General features: G+C 40.7%; 1 protein-coding gene across 2 annotated transcripts in view; it reads right to left on the bottom strand.

Annotated features, from left to right (window-relative positions):
* Positions 1 to 16,279, bottom strand: part of ivns1abpa (influenza virus NS1A binding protein a) — a 58,447-nt gene extending 42,168 nt beyond the window's left edge. Inside the window, exon 1 of one of the 2 annotated variants that reach the window (XM_046300130.1) lies at positions 16,236 to 16,279. The gene's annotated coding sequence lies outside the window, so the exon portion shown is untranslated. Of the gene's footprint in view, positions 1 to 5,034; positions 5,227 to 16,235 lie in introns of those variants that run through there. The other variant, XM_046300129.1, reaches the window with a different exon arrangement.
* Positions 16,280 to 27,768: the final 11,489 nt, after the last annotated feature.

Here is a 27,768-nt window from a genome sequence, read left to right as displayed (position 1 = left end):
CTGGGGGAGGGGGGGTCGACATACAGTACCAGTCAAGAGTTTGGACACAAACTAATACAAGGGTTTTTCTTTATTTTCACTATTTTCTACATTGTAGAATAATAGTGAAGACACCAAAACTATGAAATAACGGAATCACGTCGTAACCCAAAAAAGTGTTATACAAGTCAAAATACATTTTATACGTAAGATTCTTCAAAGTAGCCACCCTTTGCCTTGATGACAGCTGTGCACACTCTTGGCATTCTCTCAACCAGCTTCATGAGGTAGTCACCTGGAATGAACAGGTTGTCCTTGTTAAAAGTTCATTTGTGGAATTTCTTTCCTTCTTAATACGTTTGAGCCAATCAGTTGTGTTGTGACAAGGAAGGGGTGGTATACAGAAGATAGCCCTATTTGGTATGAGACCAAATTCATATTACAGCTCAAATCAGCAAGTGAAATGACAGTCCATCATGAAGTTCTGTCAATCAGTAACATTTCAAGAACTTTTAAAGTTTCTTCAAGTGCAGTCGCAAAGACCATCAAGTATGATGAAACTGGCTCTCATGAGGACTGCCACATATGTCCTTTGGTCTGATGAGTCCAAATCTGAGATTTTTGGTTCCAACCGCTGTGTCTTTGTGAGACGCAGAGTAGGTGAACGGATGATCTCCGCGTATGTGGTTCCCACCGTGAAGCATGGAGGAGGAGGTGTGATGGTGATTTGCTGGCAACACTGTCTGTGATTTATTTAGAATGCAAGGAACACTTAACCAGCATGGCTACCACAGTATTCTGCAGCAATACGCCAACCCATCTGGATTGCTCTTAGTAGGACTATCATTTGTTTTTCAACAGGACAATGACCCAACACACCTCCAGGGTATGTAAGAGCTGTTTGACCAAGGAGAGTGATGGAGTGCTGCATCAGATGACCTGGCCTCCATAATCACCTGACCTCAACCCAATTGAGATGGTTTGGGATGAGTTGGACCGCAGAGTGAAGGAAAAGCAGCCAACAAGTGCTGAACATATGTGGGAGCTCCTTCAAGACTTTTGGAAAAGAATTCCAGGTGAAGTTGGTTGAGAGAATGCCAAGAATCTGAAAATCTGTCTTCAAGGCAAAGGGTTGAAGAATCTCAAATTTGTTTAGCACTTTTTTGGTTACTACATGATTCCATATGTTTGATGTCCACAAACATTCAGCATGCCAACCCTGTTAGTCTGTCTACATTTCAGGGGTTGATTATGCGTGAATGATAAGCAAAATTAGCTAACCCCGTTCCTTCCCTTTATACATCTGTTTTTACCTTTAAGATCAGGTGGCCAGGAGTAGAATACAGAACAATCTTCTGTCCAGCTGGCTCTATACAAAGTGTTGGTTGGGCACAGAGGCTGAACGATAAACTCAACCTTCATGCCCCTGCTAGAGTACTGTACACTAACTGGAGACTGTAGTAAGGAGAGTGTAGAGACTAGAGGAAATATACATTAATAAGAGTAGACACTGGTAAGAACTTTCATATGAACTAGACTGTTCGTTTTGGGAAATCACAGCAGTCAAGGGGACGACTTGATCACATCAGGCCGAATCTTTGGGAAGACAAGGAGGGTGTCGATAAGCGAGACCGACTGGGAACGACGAGAGAGAAATGAAGCAACAGTTAGATTGAGGTACAGACAGACAGGCTGGTAGAGAAACAGGCAGGGGAGAAAGAAAGAGATACTGCCATAGAGGGTTACTAGTTTTCTAAACGTTTTTTTCTCTCGGTTTCCATCTGACTGTTAAATCACAATGGTGTAGAAAACAGACAACAATTAGAAGTCCCCAGAATGCTAAAGCCAGGACACAGCGGAACATAATGACATCCCAAGCATTAGGCTAGTATTGCAGATTGCCACGCCCACATTTTCACATTCTAGTATTTCCACCCATTATATAAATCACAAATACAGCAAACTAAGCCGGGGTGTAAAAATCAACCATTGAGGTTTTATTTTCACAGAAACCAGAGCATTGGATATCATGGATGTCATGAAGATACTTAGACCACCTATTGCGATGTGAGGTGCTAGAGAGACTGGAGTATCTTTAAGGCCAGGCAACACACCCTCATAGGGGGGAAAAAATGGCCCTGAAAATTATATCACAATAACGTTTGACCAGTTGAATGTAGACACAAACATACAACTTTTTTGTATTACAGTGTTTTTGAAAAATTGTATAAAAATATGCAAATTGGGTGATATTGTTAAATATGCACATATTTGCATATCACGTAAATCCATTTTTCTGGACACTGGATGAAGTCAGTCTAAATATTTTGGTTTCATTTTGTTAAGATACTCCAAGACCAGACTTGTCCACAGCAGATTGCAGATAAATATTTTTTTCTTCTTTTTATCTGTAAAATACTAAAGACGTGTGCGTAAAAATGCATTTTTTTATACAACATATCAACAATTCCCTCTGAGCAAGTCTGGAGAACATATCTAAGAAATGGCAGTTAAAGACAACTACACTGAATTTAGAACAATGCCCATTTAGACCCCATCACCATCTTTAAAGTAAGTTACTAAATATAGTCCACTTTGTAACACTATAAAATCGGCTTTTAAAATGGACAATTGTATGTAATGAGCTTTGAAATGATTGATGTATGTTCATTTTAAAGTGGTTAATATTTATTGTAATATTGATGACAGTAGTATGATAAACTAAATATACATTTTCATTAAGTTTGACATTTTTATATTAGCTTTTGGAAAATACCAACAAATCCAAAATTGATAGGTAAATGCAAATATATTTTCAGTCTGTGACATTAAAGAAAAATTCCAGCCAAAACAACTCATTCCTTTAATTTACACTGTTACATAACACTATGTGAGAACATTATTTTTTGTGAACAAATGTTTCATTTTGACATTATAATAAGGTTAGTAACAACATGGAAAATCGTTGTGGAAATATGTTGCAGCTCAAGTCGAATACAAAATCTACAATGCAATGCTCTCTTTAGTCTGGCTAGCAAACATAGCTACACACAATAATACCCAAGACAATAGCAGCATGTCAAGTAGGTAGTTGCTGTAAAATCGCCTAAAACCACGGTATCAATCTAGGAATCTACCATCTCACCATGTTCACAACCTCGGAAATACTTTTGAGGAGATGGGAAACCGTGTCCATTCTACGTCTATGGGCCACGTGGTGCATTCTGGGCGATCATGGAACAAGGAGCGCTCTCCTAAAAGGAGTGAATGGGAGTCTATGTATGGGGCGCTAGCGCAAAACCCCAACATTTGCAGAAATTTCGTCAACAAGAAGTACATTACATTTCTATGACGCAAGATAAATAACTTGCTATCTGTAATATCGTATAGCTTTGGAATTGTGACATTACGTACTTCAGAGGAAAATAGGCCATTTTCTCCACATATACATCCACTTTGAGAAGGGATTGCGTGACTGTTAGCTTAGCAACCGGGTGAAGAAGCATGACATCGTGAACACGATTGGTCGACACTGCTGGGTTCTGCGTTATTACGTTCCTTAATTCATTGGATTCCTATCTCATTTCTATAATATATTTGGCAACTGCACCATGCAATGCACCCTAGCCTAAAGAGACAGACAAATAGGACACATGTGCTAGACCCTCCTTTAAAATACAAATTTCTCGTGGTAGGAATATCACAAACATATGATCAATGGCTCATTCGAGAGGAGACATTCTCCTGGAGTTATGACATCAGCCAGTATTAAAATCTGACAATATTTTAAAACGTTTTTTTGCGTCATACTGGACGGATTTCTGCTTGCTTGAACCACAATACACAGATACACAACAAGAAAACATGAAATGACCCAGGGAATCACTCAGAGATGCACAAAAACAATATACCATTCAAAATGGGCGAACCTTTCCTCTGAATAATGACAAGAGCAACACGGAATAAAATAGTGATACAATGTATCAATCTCGAAAGGGGAAAAGGACAAATTGTACCCATGTGTTGCCACGCTGCCAACAGTCGGTGGGCAGTCCCAGAGAGCGTAACAACCGTCCCTCTGAGATGATAGGTCCATTCTGAAGCAGTTCTATTGGCTGGCTCGCGCGCATTGGTCTGGGCGCGCGCATAACGCACATTGGCGCATGCATGCATCATATTGTGCCCGCCATAGCGAGAGAGTAGACCACAGCCCCCGGCATTATGACTAGCCTGTCTTTGTCTACCCACCGGGACCCTACTATCCGAATGTAGGTCAGTGGAGCTAAAATCTCATCAGCTTGACTTTACACGACTAACTACGCACACACAAAAAAATAACACGATGCGACTACTGTGTATTACAAAAGAGGAAAACGGAACGATACGAGTTAACATTAGCTCTTATGGTCAGCCCGGTAAACTTTGCAGAGCTCGGCTACCCCCCCCCCCCCATTTTGCCAGCCAGTGAGAGAACGTGTCCGGACAAGCGAATTCACAAATCAATATGTACAGATGGTAGGTTTTTGCAAGAAAGACAAACAATTGGCATGCGGTGCAGCATAATAACAACGGGTTTATTTCTGATAAATTGTCATTGCACTAACCGCTGTGTTGCCAACGACACGCTCGTGTCCATCCGTTCCGCGTCCTCCCGCTATAAGGCGGGAAGATGCAATGTAACAACAATGTAACAACCATCGCCGATTCAGGTTAAAACATCGACAGTCAAGTAAAGACTCTATTTTAGATGTAGAACAACGACCTCACAGAGGTCAGCGTATAAAACCAAGTAAACCACCTCGTTTGGTCAAGTTAAAATGTTTGCATATAAACGAACCCTTTTCCTAATCTAATTATCCTATTATCGCCTAACCTGCGGCGTAAATCCTAACCTGCTATAAAAAGTCAAATCTGACGTTCATTTTACAAAAGCTGGATCCCTGTTAGCCATGACCACGTCGTTTGCAACCATTTCCTCCAGTAGCCTACGTACAGTACACGATGTAGCCTACAATGACAATCCTTTAGCTATATTTTGCAGAAATAATTGCTTACCTGGGGCTTTTGACAGCAGATGGTGATAGACATATTTAATGTAAATTCAGAGTTGTCTGTGTGGGTACAGCGAATACGATGCAGTTGGCACGGTTCAGTTTTCTCAGGTCCCTCTCGCTCTGTCCCTCTGGCTCTCCAATGTGACTGAAGCACAGGCAAGTTGAATGAGCAGTGTCTGGGTTGCTCTAGCGCGTTCAAAAAAACACTGGCAAGTGCCACCCTGCCGGTGACGTAGCAGCGTCTAGGCCCGCCTGCGAAAAAGTACGTACATCCAGGCGGGGCGGCAAGTAGTTGTGTAATGAATACATGTCTAAAACAGGCCTATATTTCTCCAACTTCTTCTGTATCTGCCGGAAAGTATAATTTAATTTAATCATTTTACTTTAGACTTTGATTAAGTCATAAGACATACTGCTACTGATTTGGACTGATTTGATAGCAGGCCTATTGCTTGCCTTATAAATCAGACTATTATACCAATTATTGGTATACTATCAAACAAAGCACTGTAAAAACGTGGAAAGCTTACTTACAAGCCAGATTGTTGAATAAAAATACATTTGAACTTACTCTACGGGGTTGTAATGTGCGTTAGGTCCCTCAGCTAGTCAGATTTGAGACAAAATATGCACAGGGAATTATTATTTACCCACTTTTTAGATCGCTGGTACTGCGGTTTAAAGGTCACCTGGGACATGCGCAAAACCATGTAAACGCCTGCATGACATCGGTAAGTATGCATACATTGCGTACAAGTACTTCTGTGCTTAGGTCATGAGCAATTAACTTGATTGTCACTCACAGAGACCAACGTTTTGAAGTTGGTTTAATAATAATGTGGATATTTTTTTCTCAAATTTAGACCAGCTGAAGGCCCAACCAGACAGACAACCAGCAGAGTAAGTTCAAGTCTATTTTGATTCAACATTCTTGACAGACAACGTATTTTTTATTTTTTTCAATGTAATTGTGTTACAGCATCATCACAAATCGGGACAAGCCTACTGTATACTGCCTACCGATGGTGATTAGTCTTGTATACTGACTAGATGTAGGCTAGAGCCGCTAGACCTGAGCCCGACTCTCCTACCTTGTTGTTCCTCTCCTGATGAGGCCTCATGAGATGATAGGAGATCCTGTCCCTGAGAGCTGCTATTCCCTACAGACATCATCATCATCAGGGAGGAAGGCATACCTTCAGATAGATCCCTGAATGGTTGCTAAGACCTTATACTAGTCTACTGTACTCTACAGTGATTAGATCAGATTAAGGGATCACAAACTGTAGCCACATGAGCCTCATGCTAGTTAGCCTGTGCCAGCCCTGCAGCGTTCTGTAACCTGGCTCCTCCCGCCCACTGATTCAGTGACAGTAAAGGCACAATAGAGTTGAGCCAAAGCCCTACTATAGAAGAGCTCTGCCTGTCCTTTGTATGTAAGACCATAGGGCTAGCCTAACAACCAAACCCAGGTGGGTAGTCAACACACAGATCAAATTTGTCAAAACAGTGGTGTATGGTGTCTGAGTGGGATGAAGCAAGGGATCATGGCAAAACAGAACAGTGGTGGTTGGTGCAGGTTGGTATTTAGGCATGGAGACATCGTCATTGTCACGCTGGCTATTACCAACATAGGGAGATGTCACATTCCTGACTGAGTGAGAGCCTATAGTGTATTAAAATGGTCTTATTCAAGACTCAGGCAATGTGTGTTTGATTTGGTCATGCTCTTTACAGAGGCTTTGAAATGGAGGACCTGTTGCTAGGCAGTCTGCTCAGCGTTTTCTGTTTATCGCTGACAAACAATGTCTGCCTGCATCAGATATCACCTGGTTCCTTACCCTTTTGTGTGTATGCATAATGTCCTGACTTTGGTAGGGAGGGACACACTTGACATTTACAAGACAGAAGACTCATTGTCAAATCAAATCAAAGTTTATTTGTCACGTGCGCTGAATACAACGGGTGTAGACCTTATAGTGAAATGCTAACTTACAGGCTCTAACCAACAGTGCAAAAAAAGGTATTAGGTGAACAATAGGTAAGTAATAAATAAAAACAGTAAAAAGACAGTGAAAAATAACAGTAGCGAGGCTACATACAGTAGCAAGGCTATAACAGTAGCGAGGCTACATACAGTAGCGAGGCTAAAACAGTAGTGAGGCTACATACAGTAGCGAGGCTATAACAGTAGCGAGGCTACATACAGTAGCGAGGCTATAACAGTAGCGAAGCTACATACAGTAGCGAGGCTATAACAGTAGTGAGGCTACATACAGTAGCGAGGCTAAAACAGTAGTGAGGCTACATACAGTCGCGAGGCTATAACAGTAGCGAGGCTATAACAGTAGCGAGGCTACATACAGTAGCGAGGCTATAACAGTAGCGAGGCTATAACAGTAGCGAGGCTATATACCGGCACCGGTTATTCAGGCTGATTGAGGTAGTATGTACATATGGTTAAAGTGACTATGCATATATGATAAACAGAGAGTAGCAGTAGCATAAAAAGAGGGGTTGGTGGGTAGCGGGACACAATGCAGATAGCCCGGTTAGCCAATGTGCGGGGGCACTGGTTGGTCGCGCCAATTGAGATAGTATGTACATGAATCTACTATTATTCAACCATGCTGGTCATTTATGAACATTTGAACATCTTGGCCACGTTCTGTTATAATCTCCACCTGGCACAGCCAGAAGAGGACTGGCCACCCCACATATGCTCTCTCTAATTCTCTCTTTCTTTCTCTCTCTCGGAGGACCTGAGCCCTAGGACCGTGCCCCAGGACTACCTGACATGATGGCTCCTTGCTGTCCCCAGTCCATCTGACTGTGCTGCTGCTCCAGTTTCAACTGTTCTGCCTTATTATTATTTGACCATGCTGGTCATTTATGAACATTTGAACATCTTGGTCATGTTCTGTTATAATCTCTACCCGGCACAGCCAGAAGAGGACTGGCCACCCCACATAGCCCGGTTCCTCTCTAGGTTTCTTCCTAGGTTTTGGCCTTTCTAGGGAGTTTTTCCTAGCCACCGTGCTTTTACACCTGCATTGTTTGCTGTTTGGGGTTTTAGGCTGGGTTTCTGTACAGCACTTTGAGATATCAGCTGATGTACGAAGGGCTATATAAATAAATTTGATTTGATTTGATATGATAAACAGAGAGTAGCAGCAGTGTAAAAGAGGGGTTGGGGGGGTACACAATGTAAATAGTCCGGGTAGCCATTTGATTACCTGTTCAGGAGTCTTATGGTTTGGGGGTAAAAACTGTTGAGAAGCCTTTTTGTCCTAGACTTGGCACTCCGGTACCGCTTGCTATGTGGTAGTAGAGAGAGCAGTCTATGCCTGGGGTGGCTGGGGTCTTTGACAATTTTTAGGGCCTTCCACTGACAGCGCCTGGTGTAGAAGTCCTGGATGGCAGGCAGCTTAGCCCCAGTGATGTAACCTCTGTAGTGCCTTGCCGTCAGAGGCCGAGCAATTGCCATACCAGGCAGTGATGCAACCAGGATGCTCTCGATGTTGCACCTATAGAACTTTTTGAGGATCTGAGGACCCATGCCAAATCTTTTTAGTTTCCTGCCAGGGAATAGGCTTTGTTGTGCCCTCTTCACAACTGTCTTGGTGTGTTTGGACCGATCTAGTTTGTTGTTGATGTGGACACCAAGGAACTTGAAGCTCTCAACCTGCTCCACTACAGCCCCGTCGAAGAGAATGGGGGCATGCTCGGTCCTCCTTTTCCTGTAGTCCACAATCATCTCCTTAGTCTTGTTTACTTTGAGGGATAGGTTGTTTTTCTGGCACCACCTGGCCAGGTCTCTGACCTCCTCCCTATAGGCTGTCTCGTCGTTATCAGTGATCAGGCCTACCACTGTTGTGTCGTCTGCAAACTTAATGATGGTGTTGGAGTCGTGCCTGGCCATGCAGTTGTGGGTGAACAGGAAGTACAGGAGGGGACTGAGCACACACCCATGAGGGGCTCCAGTGTTGTGGATCAGCGTGGCAGATGTGTTGCTACCTACCCTCACCACCTGGGGGCGGCCCGTCAAGAAGTCCAGGATCCAGTTGCAGAGGGAGGTGTTTAGTCCCAGGATCCTTCGCTTAGTGATGAACTTTGAGGATACTATTGTGTTGAAGGCTGAGCTGTAGTCAATGAATAGCATTCTCACATAGGTGTTCCTTTTGTCCAGGTGGGAAAGGGCAGTGTGGAGTGAAATAGAGATTGCATCATCTGTGGATCTGTTTTGGCGGTATGCAAATTGGAGTGGGTTTAGGGTTTCTGGGATAATGGTGTTGATGTGAACCATTACCAGCCTTTCAAAGCACTTCATGTCTACGGACGTGAGTGCTACAGGTCTGTAGTCATTTAGGCAGGTTGCCTTCATGTTCTTGGGCACAGGGACTATGGTGTTCTGCTTGAAACATGTTGGTATTACAGACTCATTCAGGGACACGTTGAAAATGTCAGTGAAGACACCTGCCAGGATGCTTACAGCAAAACAAAACAAACCTGCCACACAATCATAATAGAGAACATGTATATTTAGAATTTCTTAGTTGAACTTAGTTTTTAACTATTTTCAAAGGTTTGAATGTGGTTTGAAATTAAGAACCATATTCAATACCAATCAAAAGTTTGGACACACACTACTCATTCAATGGTTTTTCTTTATTTGTACTATTTTATACATCATAGAATAATAGTGAAGACATTAAATCTATGAAATAACATATGTGGAATAATGTAGTAACCAAAAAAGTGTTAAACAAATGAAAATATATTTTAGATTCTTCAAAGTAGCCACGCTTTGCCTTTATGACAGCTTTGCACACTCTTATTCTCTCAACCAGCTTCATGAGGAATGATTTTATTAACAGTCTTGAAGGAGTTCCCACATATGCTGGACACTTGTTGGCTGCTTTTCCTTCACTCTGTGGTCCATCTCAATTAGGTTGAGGTTGGGTGTTTGTGGAGGCCAAGCCATCTGATGCAACACTCCATCACTCTCCTGGTCAAATAGCCCTTACACAGCCTGGAGGTGTGTTTTGGGTTATTGTTCTGTTGAAAAACAAATGATAGTCGCACTAAGTGCAAACCAGACGGGATGGTGTATCGCTGCAGAATGCTGTGGTAGCTATGCTGTTTAAGCGCATCTTGAATTCTAAATAAATCACAGACAGTGTCATCAGCAAAGCACCATCACACCTCCTCCTCCATGCTTCACGGTGGGAACCACACATGCGGACATCATCCGTTCACCTACTCTGTGTCTCACAAAGACACGGCGATTGGAACCAAATATCTCAAATTTGGATGCATCAGATCAAAGGGCAGATTTCCACCTATCTAATGTCCATTGATCTTGTTTCTTGGCCCAATCAAGTCTCTTCTTATTATTGGCGTCTTGTAGTTGTGGTTTCTTTGCAGCAATTCGACTATGAAGGCCTGATTCATGCAGTCTCCTCTGAACAGTTAATGTGTCATGCCCTGACCTTAGAGAGCCTTTTTAGGTCTCTCTTTTGATTTGGTCAGGGTGGGATTTGGGTGGGCATTCTATGTTCTTTATTTCTTTGTTTCTGGCCGAGTGTGGTTCCCAATCAGAGGCAGCTGTCTATCGTTGTCTATGATTGGGGATCATACTTTGGCAGTCCTTTTCCCTCCTTCTGTGTGGGATCTTGTTTTTTGTTTGTGTGCAGGTAGTTTGCAAAACGAAGCTGTTCGGTCGTTGTATTCTTTATTGTTTTGTCTTTTCTAAAGTTTCACTTCGTTAATAAATTATGTGGAACTCAAAGAACGCTGTGCCTTGGTCTCATCCTTCCGACGACACCCGTTACAGAAGATCCCACCACAAAAAGACCAATCAGCGTTTCCTGGAGGAATGGATATGGGAGGAGAATACTGGAAGGCAAGAGACCCTGGGCACAGGCTGGTGAATATCGCCGTCCTAAGGAGGAGCTGGAAGCAGCAAAGCCGGAACGGCGACGCTACGAGGAGTTGGCTGAACGAGGTGTGCATGAGAGGCAGCCCCAGAATTTTTTTGGGGGGGAGGCACACGGGGAGATTGGAGGAGTCAGGTGATAGACCTGAGCCAACTCCCCGTGCTTGCCGTGGGGAGAGAGTGACCGGGCAGGCACCGTGTTATGTGGTAAAGCACGCTGTGTCTCCAGTGCGCACTCATAGCCCGGTGCGCTATATTCCAGCTCCCCGCATCGGCCGGGGTAGAGTGGGCATCCAGCCTGGATGGATGGTGCCGGCTCAGCGCTTCTGGCCTCCAGTGCGTTTCTTAGGCCAATGCGCCTCGAACGTGCAGGGCTGAAATGGGTATCCAGCCAGGACGGGTTGTGCCTGCTCCACGAACGAAGCCTCCAGTGATGATCAATGGCACGAAGCCTCCAGTGATGAGCCATGGCACGAAGCCTCCAGTGATGATCCATGGCACGAAGCCTCCAGTGATGATCCAAGGCACGAAGCCTCCAGTGATGATCCATGGCACGAAGCCTCCAGTGATGTTCCATGGCACGAAGCCTCCAGTGATGATCCATGGCACAAAGCCTCCAGAGACGGTCCCCGGTCCGGAGCCTCCAGCGACGGTCTCCGGTCCCCCAGCAATGGTCTCCGGTCCAGGGCCCTCAGTGATGGTGGGCGGCAGGGTAGCCTAGTGGTTAGAGCGTTGGACTAGTAACCGGAAGGTTGCAAGTTCAAACCCCCCAGCTGAGAAGGTACAAATCTGTCGTTCTGCCCCTGAACGGGCAGTTAACCCACTGTTACTAGGCAGTCATTGAAAATAAGAATTTGTTCTTAACTGACTTGCCTGGTTAAATAAAGGTCCAATTTTAAAAAATTGAAATGCAAGCTGGTTGAGATAATACCAAGAGTGTGCAATGCTATCATCAAGGCAAAGGGTAGCTACTTTGAAGAATCACATTTTTGGAATATATTTTGATTAGTTTTTATATTTTTTGCGGTACTACATGATTCCATATGTGTGACATTTCATAGTTTTGATGCCTTCACTATTATTCTACAATGTAGAAAATAGTAAAAATAAAGATAAGCCCTTGAATAAGTATATGTGTTCAAACTTGACTGGAGCTGTATATATATATATATATATATATATATATATATATATATATATATATATATATATATATACACTCCTGAGCTGAGTTAAAGATTCCCCTCACAGCAGATCAAAAGTACTGCTACAGCAGAGGACACTTTTCAAGTTGTGATGGAGGTGAATGAGGTTTCCTTGGCAGCACTTTGTCTCCCCAGAGAGAGTCTGAGAGCCAGTGGTGACATCACATGGGCTCAGTCAGGGAGAGGTGTGCTGACAACAGCTGAACAAGCCCAGCCAGCAGCCTCAGCTTGAAACAGTCTCAGACCCACTATAAGCACTATTCACTTTCTCCTGCACACGGACACGCACGCACACCTAATCCTATCCTACAGCCATAGGTTAAATTACAACCCTCCCCCTCCTTGAAGTGTGTACTCGTTCACCCTCTGTGATTAATTAAAGGTTTGCAGTTTTACAATTTTATTTCACCTTTATTTAGCCAGGTAGGCCAGTTGAGAACAAGTTCTCATAAACAACTGTGACCTGGCATTGATGTACCGTACATAGAGTCTTGTCTATCATATACCCAATGCTTTTTAAAATCTTCTAGGGAATATGAACCTGCACTTTAGTGGAGAATTGGAATGTTACTTTAGACTGCCTGTAGCATAATCGAGCAACGCAGCTCCCCTCCTCTCTCTCCAGCAGCAACACCAGATCTCAGTGGCCCCCAAAAGGTTCAGTGGGGCTTCACATATGAGCCTTGACAAGAGCCGTATGAATATTTCAGCTATGTCTCGTTCTGGCACGTGGCAGGTGCTGATGGCTGTGCTGCTGGCATTTTCTGATTAAGACTTCCTGCAGCGGAAGACATACCCTGATCTGAACACCATGCACAGTGGTGGGCAGCCTGGCCCTGGACGCAACATGTGCCTTGGCATTTAATCAATACATTCTGAGGTTGGTGGGCCTTTCGATCAAGTAGTGAGTCACTAAGTTTGTCACAAAGTTCTCATCTCTAGTGATAGCACGGTGCTGCTGTATCAAATCACCCTTTCAGAGTATATTGCATTATGTAAATGTTTTTTTCCAACTGGTAAAATATATTTTTTTAAATTGCAAACATGGGACATTATATTGGGCTCCCAAGTGTTGCAGTGGTCTAAGGCACTGCATCTCAGTGCTAACGGTGTCACTACAGTCCCTGGTTTGATTCCAGGCTGTATCACATCTGGCCGTGATTGGGAGTCCCATAGGGCGGCACATAATTGCCCCAGCGTTGGCTGGGTTAGGCCGTCATTGTAAATAATAATTTGTTCTAATGCACTGAGATGCACTACCTCATAGTTTCACAAATTCTGTCCTCGGGACCCCTGACACTACAAAGCAGATTCAAATGATCAAAGCTTGATGATGTTTTGAACCAGCTGTGCACCCCTTGGGGTCCAAAGGACCGAGTTTGAGAAACCTTTTCTACCGACTCCAGAAGAATCCTTTTTCAAATCATGCAAGAAAAATATTGCATTTTATTTGGAATGGCAAACCAGATTGGGTTGAATCGGTGTATTTATATAACGAACATGAGTTTGGAGGGTTAAAAAAATGAACTATTAAGGCATTAAACCTCTCTCTTAAAGCCTTCATTATACCAAAATGATATCGAAGTCCAAACTGGTTTTCCAGCAGGCTACTAAGAGAGGCACATCCAATGTTCAAAAGGGGGCTTTTTGTTGTTATACATCTTCTGATGAATTGACAATGGAACCGTTTTAAATGATCCCCCCCTTTTAAAAGAAGCCACATAGATTTGGTTACAAGTCCAATGCCATCCTCCAGAAGAGGCTAAACAAATATTAGAGCAAATTATAAGGCTAAAAAAAGTATAAGTAAGGTATATTGTTTCTGAATTGTAAATAAAGACTGTAAAATTATGTAACACAAGCAATTAACAAAGGTCTATAGAGAGGTATGTTTAATGCAAAAGTATAACCAACTCATTGCAGTTCAGCCACAAAAATGGAAGACGCAATTACTCAAAAGAGAAAGGAATGTATTGGTTTGCCTGCTTCCATTGAAAAACCATGCATGGATTAAAATGACTAGTATAAATCATTAAATGTTTCAGTTTAACTCAAGTTTGAGAGTTCTGGGAATTAAGATAATTGGGAACAGATTTTTGATGTCCCAATACTGTAGCATTGGGTTTCTGAACTGATATACAAAACAACAATTGATGCATCAATTCATTATTTTCAATTTAAACTATTATATACAATTCTCACCACAGAAATAATTCTCAATATATGGGGCATTGAACAGTAAGCCCTGTGCAGACTGCCACAAGGACACAGATCATCTTTTTTGATACTGTCCTTCAGTGGTTCACTTTTACAATTTAGCAGTCACTTTTCCAGAGTGACTGCATAGATTTTTGTTTGGGTCCCCTCATGTGAATTGAACCCACAACCCTGGCATTGCAAGCTCTATTCTCTTCCAACTGAGCCACACAGGACAACGCAATGATATTTTGGAGTCAGGTCCAGGAGTGGTTGTGAAGTCATAACGTCTGTGTTCAGATGGACTGACAAACAGCACTGTTAGGAGATCTGAAAAACCTTGATCAATTAATGGGAAATATGATTATACTCTTAGGTAAAATATACATTTTTAGGGCAATCTTGGTAGAATTGGTACAAATAGAGAGGTTCACGACCCTCGTAAGAATCCATAGTTAAATAAACGGATGTATTGCAAAAGGAAATTGTAAAATGGTAGTGTACTATGACATATGGGTTAGTCTGTGGACATCTAAGGGTTGGAATTAAGATCAGAGTGTACTGTATATGTGCTCGAAGATAAATGTTAGTTTACTCCAATCAGGGGAGGGGTGGTAGGGTTAGGAAAAAAATAGGGGGAATGTAATGTTAAATGACCAGAATGAGCTAATGTATTCTAGAACTGGGGTCTAGGTTTTTAAAAAACTGGTTTGTGCCTGGTTTAATGGAAGGGAATATGAGAATGGTGTCATAAGAGCCAAGTCACATGGTGTTCTGATAACGAACTGATAAACTGTGACAAACTCTCTCACTCATGACTAACGCACCGTATGACCTTGACGAATGTGAGGCAGTGGGATTGTGTATCTTTCTCTGTTCATTGCTCCAGAGTAGGAATGACATCATTTTTTCTGTGTTCAAATTGTGTTTGCTGAAAGGGTCCAGAGGGTCAGAGAGATAAATATTATAGTGCAAGAGGTGCTGCCAGGTCATATAGATTTTTCTCAATTGTATAGTACCTTATGTCAACTTTGAACCCAAAATATCTGACAGGTGGAAGTTTTACATAGGACTCTAGGCCATTGAAGCACTGTACCATTAAAGTTAATAGACCCAAACCAAAAACATTGTGTCCACTTCACTGAGCCAAAGTCTTGTCGAAAACTATTGATTTTAGACGAAATAACCTTTTACCATTTTGTAGACATAATAATCGATCAATAAAATAAATGATTGAACATTACAGTTCATCCTATCCTACTTTCCGCCCTGGTGATTCAATCAACAGCGACACAATTTGGATGTGTCTGTTAACTGACTAGTGAAACTGTGTCCGTGGCGCAATGGTGTCTGTTGCTCCATCAACGTGGTCATTCATTTAACAGTGTCCATTTTAATGGTGTAGCTGTTAAACCATTATGGCTGTCACAGAAGTCTCAGACTCTTCTTCCGTCCACTTTTATATTTAGTGAAATATTTCAGATATTTTATTAATATTTTTACTATTTAATAAGTAAAGCTCTATCTTCTAAAAGTCGTGTCAAAAGTCAGTGTGACTGAGTGCCCTGATGACAGTATGATGACAGATACCAGTTTGTTCCTGAATCGAGTGTTCCTCTTTCATAGCTGGTTCTTTGTTATGGAACCTCCCTTCCTTTCCACTGAACTAAATATTATAGTTCGAAGCAAGGCTGGTCTTTCAGGTTTCTGTTTAAATAAAATCATCCTCACCATGCACATTCCTTATTTTCTTCAGTGCTCAGTTGGAACGAACGGTCTTCCAAGCTCATACATCTCTAAGCTCACAATCAATTTGTATGCCTAATAATGACTGTATTAACATTTACCAAGCATCTCACTTACCAGTGAAGCTGGAGTGGAGTGTGCATTCCTCACTGCCTGAGTGACTGAGAGGTGAATGGGTTTTTACAGAGGAACTAAAAGTGGAACTGTGATTGGGGGAGGGGGGTGCCAAGACCTCCCCTTATCCCCCTGACCTGAGATACTGTGTAGACTATCAGCCTGCTACACTAGTCCTCCATTTACCCAGAGTCAGAACTTATATGGTCTTTCCCAGGTATTGGGTAAAGTTTATTGACAAATCTATAGATGACTTAGGACATAGTAATAGTCCATTGTGATTGGTAGCAGGGGTCCGAGTGGATGTGAGCAGCATGAGAAGCCCAGTAGTCATGTGAGTAGCATGGGGACACAGGCTAAAGATAAACAATCCCTGATTTGTCTGTTGATACTATAACTACTGTGACCTGAGGGGTATAGTACAAAGCAGGATCAAGGAGTTAGCCAGATAACTAGCCTAAATATCGTGATGTAACTTTACATTTTCTCGAAAGATAAGCTTGAAATGGGCATTCTCTAATTGACTCAACAACCAAAAACACATATAAGTTTTGCTTTCTTAATGAACCGGAAAATCCACAATTATTTCTGGCTATGTATCAAAGTTAGCTTGCTAAATTATTGATCCGAAGGGGTATTCCTCATTTGTTGTGTTACAGCCTGAATTCCAAATTGATTTAAAAAAAATCTCACTCGTAATGATTAAGGAATTCTTGTTGTTGTTGAGAAATATGCACATTTATTGTGAATGAAATACAGAAATATCTAATTTACATTAGTTTTCACACCCCTGAGTTAATACATGTTAAAATCACCTTTAGCAGTGATTACAGCTGTAAGTCTTTCTGGGTGAGTCTCTAAGAGCTTTGCACACTTGGATTGTACAATATTTGCCCATTTATTATTTTCTAAATTCTTCAAGCTCTGTCAAATTGGTTGTTGATCATTGCTAGACAGCCATTTTCAAGTCTTGCCATGAATTTTCAAGCAGATGTAGGTTAACTTGGAAAGCAACTCCAGTGTAGATTTGGCTTTGTAATTTAGGTTGACCTGCTGAAAGGTGAATTAATTTCCCAGTATCTGGTGGAGAGCAGACTGAAGCAGGTTTTCCTCTAAGATATTGCCTGTGCTTAGCTCCATTAGGTTTTTTAAAATCCTGAAATACTCCCTAGTTCGTAACTAGGCATTGTGGTCCTTCTGTAGCTCAGTTGGTAGAGCATGGCGCTTGTAACGCCAGGGTAGTGGGTTCGATCGCCGGGACCACCCATACGTAGAATGTATGCACACATGACTGTAAGTCGCTTTGGATAAAAGTGTCTGCTAAATGGCATATAATAATAATAATAATAATATAATAACGATTACAAGCATACCCGTAAGATGATGCAGCCACCACTATGCTTGAAAATGTTGAGAGTGGTACTCAGTAATGTGTTGGATTTGCCCCAAACATAACGCTTCGTATGCAGGACATAAAATGTATTGCTTTGTCACAGTTTTTGCAGTATTATTTTAATGCCTTGTTGCAGGATGCATGTTTTGGAATATTTCTTTCTGTACTGGCTTACTTCTTTTCACTCTGTCAATTAGATTAATATTGTGGAGGAACTACAATGTTGTTTATCCATCCTCAGTTTTCTCCTATCACAGCCATTAAACTCTGTAACTGTTTTAAAGTCACCATTGGCCTCATCATGATGAAATCCCTGAGAGGTTTCCTTCCTCTCCGGCAACTGAGGTCGGATGGACGCCTGTATCTCTGTAGTGACTGGGTTTATTGATACACCATCCAAAGTGTAATTAATAACTTCACCATATTCAAAGGGATATTCAGTGTCAACTTTTCTTTTGAATCCTGTTCTTTGCGAGACATTGGAAAACCTCCCTGGTATTTGTGGTTAAATCTGTGTCTGGAATTCACTGCTCGACTAAGGGGCCGTATAAGTAATTGTATGCATGGGGTACAGAGATTAGGTATTAATTCAAAAATCATGTTAAACCATTCTATTGCACACAGAGTGAGTCCATGAAACTTATTATGTGACTTGTTAAGAACATCTTTTCTCCTGAACTTATTTAGGCTTGCCATAACAAAAGGTTATTAAATAAGCATTTTAACTACACTCTCAATAACATCTGCTAAACATGTGTATGTGACCAATACAATTTGATTTGATTTTATATACTTATTGACTCTTCAGCTTTTCATTTTTTATTAATATGTCAAAATTAAAATTGAACATATTTTCACTTTGACATTTTGGGGTATTGTGTGTAGTAGGCCAGTGACAAAAAAATCTCAATTTAATCCATTTTAAATTCAGGCTGTAACACAACAAAATGTGGGAAAAGTGAAGGGGTGTGCATACTTGCTGAAGCTAGATTTGCCCAGGCTTTTCTGAAATTACTTCAGTTCGCTTCACATTCCAGCTCAGGCTTCATCCGTACTACAACTGTGGATATTGCTCCTTCGCCTGCCGCTAACTTAACTCTAGCAGGCTTGTAACTGCGCGTGGCTCGTCGAAGGCCGATCTCTTCATTGAGAAAATGCTGAAATAAGAATGTGCTTTTGTGTTCTTATCAACGCACACAGCACCCGTTTCCCTAATTCTATCGATAAAATACTTGTATAACGTCATATGAAAGTTTTACGGTGCGCGAACTTTCAAATAGATTCTGTCACTGCTAAATATGTAATGCAATTTAAAAAATTAAAAAATAAACATAGATTAATAAAATATTTAATCGGTCGTCTTCCTCAAATGAAGGGGATGATGAAACAATGTTTGCGAGAGTGAGGGAATCTGATTGCATTGGTTCTCAACTCGCAGCTCAGATACTTCATTCAGGATAAATGTAGTTAACCTTGAGTAGCCTACCCCGGAGCAGGGCAGTTCTGAAGCATTCATAGCCATATAAATTAACCTGACTAAAAGGTGAGCCACTTTCATGGTACCGGTTATCCATAGTTGGATCTCGGTTGACCAAAGTTACCTTGCTAACTCCTCAAAACACTCTGCTAGTACACCCCTCAAGTCTGCCTCCACTCTTTACCTTTAAGGCTGATGCGAGGCCCCAGTTACCCCCGATGCACCCAGCTGGGTGCAAGACATGAGTGTTAGGCCTCTTCAGAGGTACACAGAGTCCCTTTACGTTTGTGCCTCCATCTCTGTCTTCCCTCTCTAATGGGCGTAAGCCAAAAGGGCAAACACACACACACACACACACACACACACACACACACACACACACACACACACACACACACACACACACACACACACACACACACACACACACACACACACACACACACACACACACACACACACACACACACACACACACAATCACACACACAAAAAAAGTTGATGTTCTATTTGGCTCACACAATTCAGCTAAATCCCTGTTCTTTTTTTGTTGTTGGTACACTTATACTCATTTTGGTAAAAGCTTCAGTAAGTGGTGCTTAATTCTACTATGCACCAGTAATTTGGCTCTCTATCTCAGTAATCGCCATGACGACCAGACATTTTAATGCCTCACTCAAATGTAGGTGCTTATATTAACATAAGAGCAGACGTGTCGTCATTAGATGAATTAAAAGTAGCCAACTTACATGCTCTCTTTCCTCTACCTCAATCCCCCCAATGGGCAAAAACGGGTTGAATCAGTGTTGTTTCCATGTCATTTCAACAAAAACATGAAATATGATGGCGTTGAAACAACGGGGAAAACTGATTGGATTTTTAAAAGTTATTAACGTAGGGGAATTTCACATTTTTTCACCCAACTTAATACCTAAATCCTATGACATGGTGAAATGTTTGGTTGATTTCACACTGAATTCATGTTAGTCGACAACTAACCAAAATTAAATGAAACTACACATTGAAATGGCATCTATGCCCAATGTCTCTTCTCATCTCCCCTTTCTCCAAGCTCTCTCTCTCTGCTCCCTGCCTATTTTCTTTTAAAGTAGTGGTTATTTGGCTATGGTCTACGAGCAAATGGTCCTCACTGCATATGAACAGGTTTTCTAAAAGGCTTCCCATGGTTCTAACGTGCCATGTCCCCTTGAGGTCAGGGGTCATATCCACAAAGCAGCTCAGAATAGAACATTGGTCATTCAACAGTGTCTCTTAAACTTTTGACGATTATTTCACAAGGCCAATTTCACACGATATGCCTAAATAGCCTACTTACAACCACTAAGCTAATAAAACCTATAACCTTTTACTGCAGTGGGCTATATCAGGGTCACACAGAGTGTTTCTTGGTAGTCATAAATATGGTCAAGTCATTTGACTGCAGGAAAGAGCTTACTTAATTTACATCATGTTATTTCAAGTTATCCTTTTGGAGCTAAATATCACATTATCAAAAAAATATTCCTAAATTGGAAATGCATATAAGTTGGGCATCTTTATTAACTTTTGATTGTGATCGTTAAAAATGATAAACCTATGAAACATGTTTTTTTTGCAACATTATTGCAACTGGCTTGATGCCTAGCTGCTGTGCCAAAGCTAGTTAGAGCTGCTGAGGAGTGAAGAGGAGTGTGCTAATATAGTGCTAATAGTAAACATATTAATCTTTTGACAATCACTTGTAGTATGTTGCTGGCTTCAAATGCTTGTTGGAAACTGCTTCTACACCTGCATTGCTTGAAATCAGGTTTTAGGCAGGGTTTCTGTACAGCACTTTGTGACATCAGCTGATGTAAGAAGGGCTTAATAAATACATTTGATTGAACTAGGAAGTCTGACATGATTGTGTTCAAACAATGATCTCTATAAACCCTGGATTGCTTATAGTATGTATTGGCAGTGCTTGACTTGGACTGAAATAGATGCTGGTACTGTTTATATTTAGGTGTATATGCAATTTTTTGCGCACGGGAGGTACAAAAGGCATATATTTTTTTAAATATATTTTTTATTTAACATTTATTTAACTAGGCACGTCAGTTAAGAATAAATGGTTATTTACAATGATGCTCTACCAAAAGGCAAAAGAGGCCTCCTGTCGAGGATGGGATTAAAAATGATGGGATTAAAAATACAAATAAATTAAATAAAAATATAGGACAAAACACACATCACGACAAGCGAGACAACACAACACTACAGGCAGCCTATTGGGTAGAGTGTTGGACTAGTAACCGAAAGGTTGCAAGATCTAATCCCCAAGCTGACAAAATAAAAAAATCTGTCGTTCTGCCCCTGAACAAGGCAGTTAACCCACTGTTCCTAGGCCGTCATTGGAAATAAGAAATTGTTCTTAACTGACTTGCCTGGTTAAATAAAGGTAACATAAAGAGAGACCTAACGCAACAACACAGCATGGCAGCAACACATGACAACACAAATAAGAATATGCAAGGAAGAATGTGGTAAAAATGTGCCTGTTTGTAAGGGGGTCATAAATGTTGCCCATTTTTTTTGTTACAGGCAAAATAACGTAACAAAAAAGCAATATGTGAGGAACAGGAGCTCAAGCAGTAGAACATTTGAGGTGCTGGTACTTAGCTCCAGTGAGCTCCTACCCAATTCAAGCACTGTGTATTGGCCATTGAGAGACTTTGAAGCCACTGGTTGGCCATATTGGCACTCCCAAATAGGAGCAGTCCTCGAAAGGAATGAATGGAATTCAACAGTATTTCAATTAAATGTTTCAAGGACATAATTACATGTATTTGGCTAACAATATAATTGAAAAGTATGCATTAATGTGTATGTAATATAAATGTGGAAAAAAACAAATGTAGATATTAATAAAATTATTTCTATAGCTTCCAAAATATGTTTTATAATGGTGGAGGAGTTCCAAGATGGAGGCACGGTGGTTTCAATACAGTGTCCCCAATTAGTCATGGATACAGTGTCCCCAATCAGTCATGGATACAGTGTCCCCAATCAGTCATGGATACAGTGTCCCCAATCAGTCATGGATACAGTGTCCCCAATCAGTCATGGATACAGTGTCCCCAATCAGTCATGGATACAGTGTCCCCAATCAGTCATGGATTAGGGTTGACCCCCCCCCCCCAGAGATGTCCCACTTTTGTTTTAACCCTAAACTGGCACACCTGATTCAATTAGTCAAAGGCTTTATGATTAGTTAACTAATTTAATCAGGTGTTCCAGTTTAGGGTTAATACAAAAATTTGAAATGTTTGGGGGGGGTCTAGGAGTGGGTTGGGAAACCCTGAGTTTGTATATAAATCAATGTGTAAAAGTGCTTTTGGAGTCGGAGAAATGATTAAATCAATACGATTTTAGCTAGCTTGATAAGCTTGTGTAACATTGCTAATAATACAGTTTGCTAGCTTGCTTAACGACCACAATTTGGTCATACTAGCTATATTATCCATATTGAAAGCCTAAAGGTCATAGTAGATTTGTTGTCATCTTTTGGTTGAAAAGGTCTGAAACTCTACAACTTGGGTAATAACCTTTTCTCTGAGTCTCCAACTTGCAATTCCAACTTGAATGGTCATTCAAGTGAAGTTTCCCATTAGGAACTAGGAGCGTCCAAAAGCTCTGATAGCATGTGAATGTGGCATATTTCATAGTATTCCCTTAAAGAGTGACTGTCCCCTAAAAAGCAACTTGTTTTGAAAAAGTGATGATGGTGTAGCTGCTCTGAAAATATAGTTTACCAAGCTACCAATTACTTCACACTGAAAGAAGTTAAACTACACTAAAGCTACTATTAAGAAAAAATGAAGTTTACTTAACTAAAGTTACTTTGAAATAGTACTGTAGTTCACTATCCAAACTACTTTGTTAATAATTATCCAATCTAAATCTGAAATGCTATAGAATACAAATCGCAAGAACATATCACTCTGTTGTCAGATGTTAACCGAATGTGTAATTTATCCTATTAAACACAATACCTATGTTTCAAATGAGAATTAAACAGGTCTGATGACAAAAAAGAAAGGAAATGATTGCCTACTTCACCCATATATATATATATATTTTTTTTTTTCAAAAAAAGTAGTGTGTAGTTCCAGTAGCTAGCTACACCGCTGCATGGCAAAAAAACAACATTAAATACTGAAAACACGACCAAGATTGGAATTTAGTTGAACTACCACAAAGCTACTGCAAAATGTAGTTTCATTACTAGTTGAACTACATGTAGTTCACTACTGGGTTTATTTCAATCCTGTCCACATCTGGCAGCACCGAAGTCATCATTCATTCAGAGCACAGCTGCATGTGACCAGATCGTAATGCACAGAGTCAATTTGGTTTGACATTGGATATCCTTATGGGGCTCGTTAGGGACCATCAGTAAATTACACAATGTGCAGGGGACAATATTTTAAAATGTCAATAGCTCCACATTTCAATGACTTAAAAACCTCAAGCCAACTATAAATTGTAGAAATTCATGTTCAAATATTGAAAGCATTTAATCAGACAACTAAAAGATGTGCAACATGAAAATATTGTAATTTATTGACATCCCTAACTAACCCCATATGCAATCCAATGTCAGACCAACTTTACCCCCCTATTATCATAACCTGTTATGTAAACAAACCATCTGTGCTGACAAATCATCACTATCACAAAACCGGCCTTAGCGTTCCTCCCGGGCAAGAACCGGGGGCCTTTTTTGGCCGACAGTGAAGTCGGCTGAAAACAACAGTGACATAGGTTAAGCACGTGGAGTAATGAAAAGGATTCTGTGTTTTTACATGCAAAAGTGATTGCTTTTGATAAAACGTGTTACATCTTCCCTATGAAAAATAGTTTGAAAATTCAAAAATACACTACCGTACAAAAGTTTGGGGTAAATTAGAAATGTCCTTGTTTTTGAAAGAAAAGCATTTTTTTTGTCCATTAAAATATCATAAAATTGATCAGAAACACAGTGTAGACATTGTTAATGTTGTAAATGACTATTGTAGCTGGAAACTGTGGATTAAAATGCTAAACTTGGATTAGATAACACAACGTGCCATTGGAACACAGGAGTGATGGTTGCTGATAATGGGTCTCTGTACGCCTATGTAGATATTCTATTAGATATTCCATTCCAGCTTCAATAGTCATTTACAACATTAACAATGTCTACACTGTATTTCTGATCAATTTTATGATATTTTAATGGACAAAAAATGTCTAAGTGACCCCCAAACTTTTGAACAGTAGTGTACGTTTAATTAATGGAAACATTTTCTGAAAGATGCATCATGCTGCCTTGTTGACAACATGATTGAGCAGTGCTCCTGCCTCAATGCTTTTGCTCATACAGGTCACGGGCCAGAGCCCAGTGCACCCCGGTTCAGCTTAATCAAAATCCATCAATGTCACTGAGAGTCACTACATTTCCCCGTTTGTGTTACCTCACACTGTTGTGATTACCAACTGAGTATATTTTAATCCTTGCTCAGAGTGTCTTAACCATAATCATCCTTAATAACTGTTTGTTTTAAAGCTAAAATCTTTAGTTATGTAGTTATATACTGTATACCCATTGATTCTTGAAGAATATAACTTATAAATGTTTCATGATCTTAGTTCAACTGTCACACCTCATCAGAACACAAAATATAATCTAAAATTTACTCCAGTGTTTATAAACAATGTAAATGTCAACAAACACTGTATAGCCTCAAAAAATGGTTATAACTATACTTTTTATATCATGAATGGTAAGTCCTTGCATCCAGAGCTCTGTCCATTAATTTGAGAGGTTACATTTCTCCAGGCCATATCTCAGATGTTTTACTAAAACAAAAGCAGGGTGTCCACTTTGTTATTGTTTCAATTAAGGGTTCTAGCTTTAAAACAGGTTTTAACAGGATTTCTAAGATATTTTCTGCGAAGCTTTGTGAATACAGGCCCTGATGTGAAAACTGTCCAAACGTTTACCCAACAGGCTATGTACGGGCTAACCAACTCTCTTCCTTACACACACACAGTAGGGGTATGTTTTCCTTGAGTGATTCTCGGAAAGGGTCAGAGGTCATCCCCTAAGATTCTGGCCACGTGCAGAGAGAAAATGTTATGAACGATCATCCCCCAACCAAGCCCCCCCTCCCACCTACACCCATCTCTGAAAAGGCTGCAATATACTGGAAGTACAACAGAACCACAGCTCACACTTAATACAGTACTTCAGGATAAAACTGCACACTATCGTCAACATAAAATCAGCACACCTCTAACACACCCTCCTAGATGACACAATTTCTCTTCAATGCCCTTATGAAGTGGTAAAATGGTGATTGAGATGTATTAGACCCGGAACGACCCCAGAGTCTCAGAGAACAGATCAATGAGACCTCAGATCAATGAGAGACCATATCGACCGGTTATTTAGTCTACAATAATAATTATCATCATCAGCCCATTGGCCAATGTTCTCTCTAAACTGCACACGGGCACGCAGTAGCCCGGGACTGCTGCGAAGCTCACCCGGGATTGCTGCACAGAAGAACTATCAGCCCACAGAGAGAAGCACTCAACTTTCTAGAGTTTACCCTGTTAGTTAACACTATCAATGTTTCCCTTTACTATGGCAATTGTGATCCAATCAATGCAATATTAGCCACTTGTATTGCAGCATACCGAATCAAAAACAATCTATGCAAGAGATTTTGTTGTAGGCAGAACGAATCGGAGTAGGATTCTATTGCACAAGACTCAGCCTGCACTCTACACAGATCAGTGCGGCATAACCAATCAGAGCTGCAGTAGGCCTATATGCAAATAGTTATAGATAATTTGTAGCCAGCAATAGGGGAGTGATTGCTTCCTATAAGAGCACAAAACCTGTACATTTCTAGACATCTTTGAAAAGTGAATCAGGTAAAGAGCTTTTTTTTTTTGTCTTGAAGAGGGGCATTGTTGTATTTTGAGACGGGCTTGAATAAGCTAAGTAGCCAGTAGGCAGAGGATAGCATAACGTGTCTGATTCTGTAATAATGGTATGGGAAAAAATATGAATTTTATTTTGTAAAGTGGTTTCTTGCATCAAACAACACAAAAACATTTTCAGTCACCTCGTTGTGTGAAAGACAAGTGGATAAACCGGTTCATGTCAAGTCCTGCATGTTAATAAAACAAGTCTCATGGAATGGAGGCCTACATTAAACACCACAGATTGGCTGCTACTGTAGGCTGAACGATAGAACAGCTATTTCCATGTTAAAATGTTATGGGATGCATTTTCTCCATTGTTTTTGGTAGGTCTACATTATGGTAGGCCTACATTCCTAGGCCACTGTTAAAACTGTCATTTAAAGTGGGTACAGCCTCAGTGTTCACAGTAAACTGGCTCAAATTAAAGTCCTACATCTCTAATGAGCTTTTTAGAGTCCCACTGCTCTTCTTTCAACAGCAAACTGTGTCTATGGAGGAAACAGAGTTGCCATTTGGAGCTTACAGTCATTTGCATACATTCTACATGTGGCTAGATACAAGCGCCATGCTCTACCAACTGAGCTACAGAAGGAGCTGTTTGCTCTACATGTGGCTAGATGATCACTCTCTACTTTTCTTAAATAAGTGATTAGTTGTATATCACCCCTCGTTATTTTAGGAGCGTTGTTTTTGTGTGATGTCTAAAAGCCCAGAAAGGGTGTGAAAATTAAAGGGAGAGTTAACCCAAATGACAAAACGACACTGGTTTTTATCTTACCCAGTCTATGGACAGCAATTCATGCTTTGGTTTAGTTTCCCTGTTCCTGTTTCCACATGCTAACGTTTTCACATTTGTAGCACAAACATTTTCACGCATCATTTTCAAATCACCTATGTGACTTTGTTGAGCTTCACAATCAATTTAAAATGCTTTTGGATGATTTGTATATACAGTATATACTGTACTCGATACCATCTACTGTATGCTGCTCTGTACCATCACTCATTCATATATCCTTATGTACATGTTCCTTATCCCCTTACACTGTGTATAAGACAGTAGTTTTGGAATTGTTAGTTAGATTACTTGTTGGTTATCACTGCATTGTCGGAACTAGAAGCACAAGCATTTCGCTACACTCGCATTTAACATCTGCTAACCATGTGTATGTGACAAATAAAATTTGATTTGATTTGATTCGACATGACGCTGGACTATTGCTGCACAGAGTGAGCCCATGACTTGTTAAGCAAATTGTTACTCCTGAACTTATTTATGCTTGCCATAAGAAAGCGGTTGAATACTTATTGACTCCACCTTTTCATTTTTATTAAATTGTAAAAATGTTTTCAAACATCATTCCACTTTAACATTATGGGGTATTGTGTGTAAGCCTGTGACAAAAAAATATATAAATGGAATCCATTTTAAATTCAGGCTGAAACACAACTAAATGTGGAAAAAGAACAATTTGAACAATTGTACACTGTACAATTTGGATGGTGTATCAATACACCCAGTCACTACAAAGATACAGGTGTCCTTCCTAACTCAGTAGCCGGAGAGGAAGGAAACCACTCGGGGATTTCACCATGAGACCAATGGTGACTTTAAACAGTTACAGAGTTTAATGGCTGTGAAAAGG

Source organism: Oncorhynchus gorbuscha, linkage group LG15 (genome assembly GCF_021184085.1).
Source record: "Oncorhynchus gorbuscha isolate QuinsamMale2020 ecotype Even-year linkage group LG15, OgorEven_v1.0, whole genome shotgun sequence".
NCBI lineage: Eukaryota > Metazoa > Chordata > Actinopteri > Salmoniformes > Salmonidae > Oncorhynchus > Oncorhynchus gorbuscha.
The sequence above is the reverse complement of the archived record's forward strand: the minus strand, read 5'-3'. Positions and strand labels throughout refer to the sequence as shown.